The following is a 12,154-nucleotide window of genomic DNA, read 5'->3' on the forward strand; positions in this document are numbered from 1 at the left end:
ACAGTGTACAGAGCTTCTCAATTTGAAATAAACATTTTGAACTTTGGTGGTATTTGGTGTGGACTAACTTACACGAGTGAGCAAATTAAAGTAAGGGTGTGCATGTGCATTGCTTCCACGACTGAGAGGTTGGGTGTGTTATGTTCTGGGTTGTCTACTTGTTGGGTATCTTGGGGGGAGGGTTCCGAGACCTAATAGTTATGACAAGACAGTACTATAGTCAAGTAGTGGAATTGTGGTGGGTGCGGAATTTCTGATTGAGGAGTGCGAGCCGAGGAAGGTCCAACCTACCATCACCAACATCCTATTTTCTGGTGCAAATGTCTGTGTATGTGCAAGATCCCTACAACAGTAGTAGTATGTCCTATAGGCTATCATATCAAAATAGTAATAAATCTGGTAGGGCTGTTGTTGCTGTGAATTTACAAAGCCTCAAGATTAACAAAGACTCAAGATCAATAAGAGTAAAAGTAGTACAAGACGACGACCCAAAGGATTGGAGTTGGACTCAATGGCTCGAGCTACTGGTGAATATGAGTTTTATATTACAACCTTTCACATAAAGAGTGGCACTGGCCAACTGGGCAAGACTAGCTACTACAGTACAGACAGACTGATAGTATGTAGTAGTAGTAGTACTGAGAGTCATCATAGCGGAGGCAGGGATAAGATTTTTGAAACCGTACAGATCGAAGGATAATTGGTGGTAAAAAAATAGCATTTGGAAACAAACAATAGTTTGTGAAAAATATGGGGCAGTAAAAGTTATGGAATAAGAAATATTATTAAAAACAAGAAGACTTACTGGGGCCAGCAGAGCAGCCCTCAGCGGTGTCCCCCCGGTGCTGTTCGGACTGTTGTCCCGCCGAACCCCCACTCCCTGTCTGTCTGCCCCTGGGTGCTGATGAACAGGAAAGATATAAGAGAGAGACAAACATTGATGGATGGTGTCAAACAAATACAATATTTTTCAACAACGGTCAAAAAACACTTATGTAAACAACAATTGCAATAACTAAATTGACCGATCTCATCTGGTCAACAAGTAATATCGGGGGATTCGCAGTTCGACTACTTACGTTCCTATTTATCAACAGTAATCCAGTCTTCCATTCTGATTCCATAATACTAAGTTACAACTAAGCCTAAGAACGACGTACCACCCAACCTAGCCCACCTATTCCAGGCATGCCAATTGTACATTAAGTATGCATTTCCACTGTATTCCTCAACAATGCATATGGTCAAATCATGGAGGACACATGACTACATTTTTGTATACACCAAATTCTGGTTTGATTGCTTGATGCTGATCTGCTAGTGCTAAGCCTACCACCAATCATTGAACAAACTAGAAAAGGTTCTAATAAAGACTGCCGTACTAGCAGCACGTCACGTAACTGAGTGAGGCGGCATCACGCATACCACTAGCAAATTAGAAGCTCATAAAAAGTACCTAAACCTAAGTATCAATCTGCCCCTATCTATTAGTGACGGGACAAAGTAAGGAGTGGACTAGAGTCACTGTAGCATTACGTAACTTAATTTCTCTAAAATAAACTCGTAAAGAATCACGCTAAGCAAGCGCAAACGCAGAGCTGCAAACAAGTAAGATTAGTAGTAGCGCAGAAGAGCACCATAATCATAGAAGACTTTTAAACGTTATTAACCTGGAATGTATTGTAAGCAGCAACATTCTAGCTGGTTGGAAGGAAAAAAAATATTCGCAATATATAACACAGAGCAGAAGAACAGATACAAAGTTGTAATAATTAAATAGGTACTCACCAAGCCCCGGGACCTCCACTCCTAGCAGGTCCAGCAGGTCCTGCTCACGGTCCAGGAAGTCGGACCACCGGTGCATCAGCTGTGCCTGGGTGCGCTGGACCCCAGAGATGCGCGACACTGCCCGGCGTACCTTCCCCCACCGCTGCCGACGCTCCCGGAGGCCGAACCCGGACCCAGGCCTGCCACCTGCTGCCAGGGTTGAGGGGAGGTGGCGCTGCACAAAGAAAATTAGTGCAGCCAACTCCACCTCCCCAAATAAGGCCCGTGCCTGCACCCCTTGTGGGCGCCGCCTTCCGCAAGGAAGGCGGTCGCGGCTCTGGCTGTGACAGCGAACAGCCCTACCCTTAGACATGGTTCTGGGGACGGGGCGGGAAAGAAAAGGTAAAAAAAATAAAGGAGTAAAGGAAATAAATAGCAGGCAATAGAAAGAGAGAAAAAGTAGCTAAAAAACAAATAAAAAGTAGACAAAAACCAAAAATATAAAAGCAGGAAAATAGTTAGAGAAATTATAAGTAAGAAAGATCCCAAAAAAGTGGCTATAAACAAAGGATCGAAAAGATTTTGGGAAGATTCAAAATAAGGCCCCAGAACCATGCAATAGAGTGAAAAACAAGATGGCCGCGCCCATTGCGAGCACGTGCACAAGTTTGCGCGATATTTTGTCCCCGAGCAAGCAAAAAGCAACGCGATCAAGTAAAAGCGGTCGCAAACAGGAAATAACTACCACGAACAGGCGCAAACATACATTGTGCGACCTGGAACAGGAAGTAAGCATCGCGAGAGGGCGGGACAAGTGAAAACAAAATGGACGCACCCGTGAGCAACCGCATGGGTAAGTTGGTGACCCGCGATCATGCAAAAAATACAGTGAACAGGTGGGGAAAAAACGTCCGCGTCTTCGCGATATTTCCGGCGTGTTTGCGGAGATTTTCTGCATTTTCGCGATAATTTGCAAAAGTTAATTTCGCAAATTTCGCCCACCCCTAATATATATATATATTATATGACGTGATTCACTGGGTGTATGGGTTCAAGAGTGCATGTGGAAACAGCTGTATGGGTAGGTGAGTGTGTGTATGGGTGTGTTGGTGAGTGAATGGATGTCTCAGTGGTACATGTGCAAGTAACTACATATGTAAAAGGCAGTATATGTGAGTGATGGTGTATACAAATAACTATATGTGAGAGTCAGTAATTGTGAGAGTGGCTGCATGGATGAGTGTGTATTTGTATCAGTGATTCTATAAGAGAGTAATTATGTGTTAGAATCTGTTTAAATAAGTGAGGTTGTGCCTGTATAACTGTATAGATGAGTAAATGGAAGTATGATTTATTCTTTACATGACTGACTAAGTGTGTGACTAACTCTGGATATGTGGCAGTGTGTGATTGTCTGTATAGGTGTATGAGTGCATATGATAGTGTTGTATTGATGAGAGACTACATGTATGAATGACTGTATGGGTGAATGAGTGGATGTGTGTGTAGACCTAGGAATCAGTCAGTGCATATTTAGTAACTGGTATTGATGTGTCTATTTTTTCGAAAATGGTAGTTTGTATTTTAGAGTGGGTGTATCAAAGGTTATATTCAGGTGTGAGGAGGTACATCAGATTTTCACGTGGATGATGTCATCAGTGATGTCATCAGTAATGTAATTTGAGATATCATCACTGATGTCACTGACTATGTCATGAATGATGTAATATGTGACATCATCAGCAGTGCATTGCGGGGGCGCGAGTTATAGTTAGCCGAACTAACTATAACGCCAGAATTTCTATGGTTTTGTACGAGTGAAATGTCCAACTAACTATAACGTTCCTGAAACCTATGGTTTTTCCAGTTAATTTCTATGGTTTTTTAAATGCAAATTTCTAACTATAACGTTCCTGAAACCTATGGTATTTTCAGTGAATTTCTATGGTTTTTTAAATGCTAATTTCTAACTATAATGTGCCTGAATCCAATGGTTTTTCCAGTGAATTTCAAAAGTTTTTAACTGAAAATTTGTAAGTCTAAGGTATCTCAATCCTATGTTTTTTTATTTTATATATAGTATATATAAAAGTAGATAGTTATAGTTAGGACCGTGTTTCCATAGGAAATCTCAAAATTCTATTTTGAATAACTTTGGCGCCGGTTGACGAATCTTCGCGAAATTTTCAAAACTAATGGGGCGCTCCGCTCAGCTCCTACCCTGAAAGTCTCGGGGGGAAGTCTCGGGGGGATTCATCAAGTGGAGGCCGAGAAAAAAGGGGGGTCCCAAAACGCGTTTTCCCCATGCATTTTCCCATAGGACCTTTAGTCGAAGGTACAGCCCGAACGGCTAAACAGAATTACTTGAAATTTGGCAAAGAGGTAGTCCTCAGATCAGGCATGTGCCTTTTGCATATATGGTATAAATCCGTTCAGTAGTTCCTGAGAAAATCAAAAGTAAAATCATATACATATCTGGGCGGAGCCTAACCACACATCTCATCTTGAGATCTGATTGGCTGTCAGCACTTCATCCAAGAAGTGTTGGCAGCCATCTTGGGACCAATATACATGATAGCACCTCATTAAAAAGCATTGCAGTTAATAGAAGGTTTTAAGACTTTAGTTACATTATAAATCATTTGTTGATGGTACCATACTCATTTTAGGAATTGTGGTGTGTTCTAGGGTGATTTTATCATGTGAAAAAACCTTCTGCTGTGATATCATGAATCATGTTTGAGAGAAAACTATTTTCTCATGCTTTTCCCACAGAGGTTTGGAAGGTGATCTATAAGCTAAACTGAGAGCATATTTTCTGTAAATTCACATTATCTTTCTCAGTCATGTGAGAACGAAGTCTGACATTCTCAGTAAAACATGTACATCCAACAAGGGCAGAGACTGTCAGTTGATTCCTTTGTGTTCTACGGCAGCTTCCCAGAGTGTTCTAACGAACAACTAGAGCGCTAACAGTCTTACTTATGACAAAAGTATGGCACACCTGAAGCCATCTTGATTGGAATAAAGTGGTAACACTTAAAACATTTAATTTACAAAGGAACAAAATGAGGGGGTTCATTTTGCCATACAAATTATGATTAGTGCTGTAGAAAGAAAAATTAGGGCACATTTTGACTTCTCAAATCCTCTTCTATTTCATAAAAAAATTCTGACATTCAGACTGAAACATGCACTTTGAATACCAGCAGCAGACTTCCCTGGTGAGCAGTAGCTTTACTACAGTGATCTAATGAGCAACTAGAGTGCTAAAATTCAGAATATATAGCAAATGTGTGACACATCTGGATGCCTTCTTGATGGAACCAAAGTAAAAAACTGAAAGTATTTCCTACTGAGGAGACTGCAGGAAATTAGGAAACTTCATAACAAATAAATCTCCCAAGATGGCCACCAGAGACAAAAGAGCCCAAATGTAGCCCAAATATCACCCAGATTTAGCCCAAGTATAGCCCAATGACAGAATGACCCAGAGTGTTCTAACGAACAACTAGAGCGCTAACAGTCTTACTTATGACAAAAGTATGGCACACCTGAAGCCATCTTGATTGGAATAAAGTGGTAACAATTAAAACATTTAATTTACAAAGGAACAAAATGAGGGGGTTCATTTTGCCATAGAAATTATGATTAGTTCTGCAGAAAGAAAAATTAGGGCACATTTTGACTTCTCAAGTCCTCTTCTATTTCATAAACAATTCTGACATGCAGACTGAAACATGCACTTGGAATACCAGCAGCAGACTTCCCTGGTGAGCAGTAGTTTTACTACAGTGATCTAATGAGCAACTAGAGTGCTAACATTCAGAATTTATGGCAAATGTGTGACACATCTGAATGCCTTCTTGATTGAACCAAAATAAAAAACTGAAAGTATTCCCACTGAGGAGACTGCAGTAAATGAGGAAATTAGGAAACTTCATAACAAATAAATCTCCCAAGATGGCCACCAGAGACAAAAGAGCCCAAATGTAGCCCAAATATCACCCATATGTAGCCCAATTATAGCCCAATGACAGAATGTCCCAGAATGTTCTTAAGAACAACTAGAGCGCTTACTGTCTTACTTATGACAAAACTATGGCACACCTGAAGCCATCTTGATTGGAAAAAACTGGTAACACTTAAAACATTTAATTTAAAAAGGAACACAATGAGGGGGTTCATTTTGCCATAGAAATTATGATTAGTGCTGAAGAAAGAAAAATTAGGGCACATTTTGAGTGACTTCTCAAATCCTCTTTTATTTCATTAAAAACTTCTGATATGCAGACTGAAACATGCACTTTTAATACCAGCAGCAGACTTCCGTGATGAGTAGTAGCTTTACTACAGTGATCTAATGAGCAACTAGAGTGCTAACATTCAGAATTTATGGCAAATGTTTGACATATCTGAATACTTTCTTAATGGAATCAAAGTAAAAAACTGAAAGCATTTCCTACTGAGGAGACTGCATTAAATGAGTAAATTAGGAAACTTCATAACAAATAAATCTCCCAAGATGGCCACCAGAGACAGAAGAGCCCAAATGCAGCACAAATATCACCCAGATGTAGCCCACATGTAGCCCAATGACAGAAGTGTGCAAAACACTTATTTTTTGAGTATTTGCAGTTTTATATAGTGCAGACTTGTCAGGTATTGGAGTGCTTTACATGAGCATTGGTTACATCACACAAGACCAAATTCATTTTGGTTGTAGACATGGGGAGATTAAGTGATTTGACCAGAATCACAGAATGTTGAGCTGAAGCAGAAACTCCAACCTGGTTCCCCAGTTGCAAAGTCTGCAGCTCTGGAAGTAACACCACATCCTCTCCCCTAGGTGCAACATTTAATCAAGTGGTCAACTGGATAAAAAAACATAAAGAATACAAATAATGTAAAAGTTCTTTGTCGCTATTTGAAAACTCAGAAAATATGTCCTCATTTTAGTTTTTTAGAGCACTAACCATAATTTTGATGCAAATAAGACCCTCTCATATATGTAAATTCATCAAGATGACGTCAGGCATTCAACACTTTTGTAATAAATATAGAATGTTAGCGATCTAGTTGTTCATTAGGATACTGTTGAGAGGCAGAGGCCAGGGGCACGGGCTCTGAAAATTGAAGGCAGGTAGGAGGGTGCAAAGGCAAAAATGTAACCACACTGAGCAGGCAGGAAGGGCAGTGGCAGCACAACAGACTATGGAGGGCAGTGGAAAGGGGGGCAGGGGCAACAAACCAACAATACAGGACTGGCATGAGAGGCTGTGGCAATATAATACACCATTGTGGGCAGAAGGAAGAGGCAGTGGTAGTACAGCCATACATGCCAACAGACCCGTTTCAGCCAGGAAACGTCCAATGTTTTTAAGCTCAAATGGGCTTTATTTGATCTCTCTCCTGTCTACAATCTCCTCTTTTTCAATGTAACTCAAAGGGGAAATTCAATACCCCAGTTTTTTTTTCAAAATCTCCCTATTACCAAGTTCAAAATGTTCGCGAGTATGGTACATTGGATCATGGTAGGCAGGAGGAATTGGGGTAGGATAACAGAGGACAGGAGGGACATGGAGAGGTGCACCAAACTGACCCTACAGGGCAGGCATCAGGGTTTGCAGCAGCACAATATACCACACAGTGCATGCGGGACAGGAGTGCAGCACAACAATCCATAGAAAGCAATAGGGAGGGGACAGGACCATGCACATGGACAACAGAGAACAGAGGCAATGGTAGCTAGCTGACCATAATGGGCAGACAGGAGAGAAAGCTGCAGCATAACAGACCATAAAGGGCAGGAGGGACGGATCAGGGGCGTTACAATGGAACAGACAAGCCAGGAGGGAGGGAATAGGGGTCTGCACATGGAAACAGAGGGCTGGGGGCAAGGGGGCAAGGCAGGAGCAGCAAGATGACCATGGAAGTCAGGCAGGTTGGGCACTCAAACAAAACACACCATGGAGAACAACAATGAGACTATTATGGCATACACACAGACCATGGAGGGAAAGTGGGAGGGGGTCAGGGGCAGCTAGCTGACCACACAGGGAAGGTGGGAGGGGCCATGGCAGCACAGAAGACCATGCATGGAAAGCGGGAGGGTATTGGCAGCACAATGGCTTTGATGGGCAAGAAGGAGGGTGCAGGGGCATGCACAAAGGACCATGGAGGATAGAAGGGAGGGTCAGGACCTGGGCACAGACAAGAGAGTTCAGGGGAAGGGGCCTCACAACAGACCGCGTGGGCAGGCAGGAGGAGCAGTTGCAGCACAACAGACCAGAGAGGGCAGAAGGGCGTGGCAGTAAAATGGACCATGGAGGACAGGAGGAAAGGGATAGAGGCATGGCATGTGGACAGGCAGGGTGGAGGTGGCAGGGACAGGTTACAGTCATCTGACAATGCTAGGCAGGTGGGAGGGGAGTGGCAGCTCAACAGAACACTCAGAGTAGATAGGAGTGGCAGGTCCATGGACCATGGTGGGCAAAAAGGATGGAGCAGGGGCATGCACAAAGACATCAGAGGGCAGGGGGAAGGAGAATAGGGGCAGCAAGCTAAGCACAGAGGCTAATCAGGAGGTCAATAATGGGCCATAGAATTGGGCAATGGAGGGCAGGAGGAGTGGACTGGTACATCATGCTAAATTGAGGGCAGTGGCAGTGCTCCAGCGCGGAGTGCAAAATCCCTCCCTACCGTTGCGGACCAAAAGATCTCACACACGCACACTATCCATACATTCGCTGGTGGGGCCCATAACACCAACACACACTCACCATCAGTCCGTACGAGAGGCGATTATCCTTCCAAGTGCTGGATAATGAGGGAGGAAGATACCACTTTACCCTAATGAGCAACAAACCTACAAACCCTTCTTATACTCATTAGGCCCTAGATTCTACATTTGGTATTCCCCTCATGACCGGGATGGATCTTTTAGTTGTAGATTTAAGTGAATTTCTAATACTCTAATTAACCTTTTCATTAACACATTTCAATGAATAAACAACCCAACTCATTTCTGATGTTCAAATCCAAATTTATATTAATATTGCAGATTAAATCATTCATTTGATCAAGTTGCCATTCATATTTACCTATTCTGGCTAAAGTCGTCCTCTATGTCAAATCTGGCAATCTCGCAAATCTATGCCCATCAATTTAGCAGGTTAAGTTCATCAGGATTTTGGGCACTAATTCAGTCCATCAAAGATTCAGGCTAAGAGCTGTCCTGCAGTGTCACCGTCCTCTTCGTCAGCATATCATCAGGAAATTGAAGGAGCAACCCTCCAACCTCTCTATTCTATGGGTTTTATAATAATTTCAATAGCAAAATGTAACAATATTGAGTTTTAAACTGTTCTGATTGGCTGATCAGGGGTCAACCTCTCCGTTCCCATAAGGTTTAGTCCATGTTGTCAGCATACTTGCTGGTTCCGGTTCTTTAATAAAGCCTTTTGTCTGTAGCGCTGGCACCTTTCCCAGTGTCCTTGATAAGTACAGTTTGCCTGGGGTCAAGACAGGGCCATTGTTGCTCATCTTTTAGCGCAGGCGCACTTCACCCAAGCCTGGTTCAGCGTCGGCAGTTGGGTTAGGCACCAAAAGCAGCCATCATTTGATAGGCCAGAATAGTCAACTTAAGCAAAGAAACATAAAAACGTAATTAATACATAGACATGACTAATTAAATGTTATTCCCTCGCTAATACCCATATGTGTGTGTATTTATCCAGCCAAAAGCAACACTCAATGCGGTTTTTACTTACTAAATAAAGCATGAATCACAATTTCATCACTAAAGCGACATATATCATGCAATGTTCTAATTATCTATCATTAATATGCGTACGAAATTTAGTTCACGTCATTAATTAGGCCATGCAGATGCAAATCCCACGTGTATTTCGGTCATTAATAAGGTTGATTAGTTATTTCCACATCACTCCAAACCATTAGTATGATTATGATTAATTAATTAATCTAATTAATAAAACGACATGCAAAATGGGATGGGTATACAAACATTTTGCATAACCCGCTCCAGCAGCAGCACATCAGACCATGCATGGCAGGAGGGAGGAGGCTAATCCATGGATTCAGACAACAGAGGATAGGGAGGAGGTGGATGCGGCAGCAAGCTAACTGTTCAGAGAAGGTGGGTATTAGGAACTTTATTGTTTTTAAAATGTGTGTCTGTGCAAACTACTTAAAATATGAACAAGTATGCAGCATAATCTCACTTTTATTCAGGAAGAAGAGGACGTTTGTGACTGTGACTCCGGGCTCACTTGGCAGAAACACCCCCTGACCCTCCAACCCCCATCGCAAAATGTAATGCCCGTGAAAAGGGTAGGTGGACGCAGTGTTATATAGAACATAGTCCTGAGAGGGCGGAGTCTTAGTACAGCATTTGGCACTCTCCCTTCACAGGTCATTACTCAGGACCCCTGGGGGGAGCCTAGGATAGTCATCCCCAACCAGCATGCTCTCACTGCTAGGCAGAGGCACAATAAAAATTTCGGGGGGGGGGGGGCTAATTCTTCCGGCCGAAGAGGTGAAAAAAACAACAAAGCCTCGCTAACAAGTGAAGTGATGGTCTTTCAAAGACCTGTGAAGTACCTGGGTGCGGCTGTGTGTGCCCGGGAAGCGTCTCAGCCCTGGTAGACAGCAGACACACACGACAGGGGGGTGGGGGGGGGCTAGCTATGCGCACCTGCATAGGAGAGAGAAGATCGGAGAGACATGGTGACTGCAGTGAAGGAGACCAAGGTTAAAGGGTACGGAATGAGAAGTGAGGTCGGGTAACGGCCGAGGGTAAATACACGGGGTGAGAGTACCAGGAAGAGATGAGAGACGGTGTAATGGGAAGGGTAGAGAGTAAATGGGAGGCGCTGGTTCCAGCAGAGGCAGTGAAGAGGGCACAGCCAGACGAATCCAGAGCCCGCACGCTCGCTACAGTGCCTCAGCTGTACCCTGCTCAGTACTGTATGTTACCTTTGCTAGGCCAGTACATGCTGTGGACTCGGAGCCGCGGGGAGGGGTGAGGGGCCGAGGACTCGTGTCAATGGCACATTAGGTACTCGGTGATGTGGCGCCCCCTTGGCTCCTATCTGGCCGCTTTAGGGGTCAAAGAACCTCTCTGGAGAGGGGCCTTTTCGACATCCTGGTGCACAGATGGGGGGGATGCTTGTCTCTTGGTCATTTGGAGCATGTTTGTGCCCCTGGAGGCCCCCCCCCCGACTTCCAGAGGCTTTCATCCACTCTCAGCCTTACACCCCACTTCTCCTTGCGTTCCCTCACTTCACTCATGCATAGCTGGCACAAACATGGTCTTACAGCTTCTAGTCACAGCAAAGAGTCCTAGCATTAAATGGGCATGGAGTCTGATGGGCAGTGTCAGCTATTGGCATACGTAAACAATGTGACGAACCGACCCTGTCGGGCAGTGTGAGATGCTGTCACTGATAGACAGCATGAGGGACTGGCAATTGGGGGCATGTGAGGATCTCCCCAAGTGGGCAGTATGAAGAACGGGTAGTGGGGGCAAAATGTGTAGTTGCAAGTGATGGGCAGTTTAACCCTTTCGATACGCATGACGGAGCGGTTCCGTCATGCGCATCGGTCGCGCTGTGCGGATGACGGAACCGCTCCGTCACAGCCCCGCCCGCGCAACGAACCTTCAGCACAGCGCGGTAATCCGCGCCGCGCTGAAGGGGTTAAGAAGCTGCCACAATGAAGATTGTGAGAAAGAGGCTGTGGGGTTCAGAATAGTAAAGTTACACTGGTGAACAGTGTTAGAATGTGGCACTGTTGGGCAATGTGAAGAACTATATATATATATATATATATATATATATATATATATATATATATATATATATATATATGTATTCACTGAAAAAACCATAGGTTTCACACATGTTATAGTTAGTGGAAATTTTACTGATAAAAAACCAATGAAATTCCCCCGTTATAGTTAGTGCAGGCAACTATAACTCACGCGACCGCAATCCTCTGCTGATGCTAATACTGTATTTAGACACTTATTTGCCCATGTCTTCTTCCATACATTTTTAGCTATACATATATTACAAATATTTTTTTTTCATAAAGACACATATGTCATCAGCAGAAGATTGTGGTCGCGTGAGTTATAGTTGCCTGCACTAACTATAACGGGGGAATTTCATTGGTTTTTTATCAGTAAAATTTCCACTAACTATAACATGTGTGAAACCTATGGTTTTTTCAGTGAATTTGCAAGGTTTTTTAAATGCTAATTCCTAACTATAACGTGTGTGAAACCTATGGTTTTTTCAGTGAATTAGTACGGTTTTTTAAATGCTAAGTTACTTTACGCCATTCGAGGCGTGCGCGCCCA

The sequence above is a fragment of the Triturus cristatus genome, chromosome 5_1 (assembly GCF_964204655.1).
Source record: "Triturus cristatus chromosome 5_1, aTriCri1.1, whole genome shotgun sequence".
NCBI lineage: Eukaryota > Metazoa > Chordata > Amphibia > Caudata > Salamandridae > Triturus > Triturus cristatus.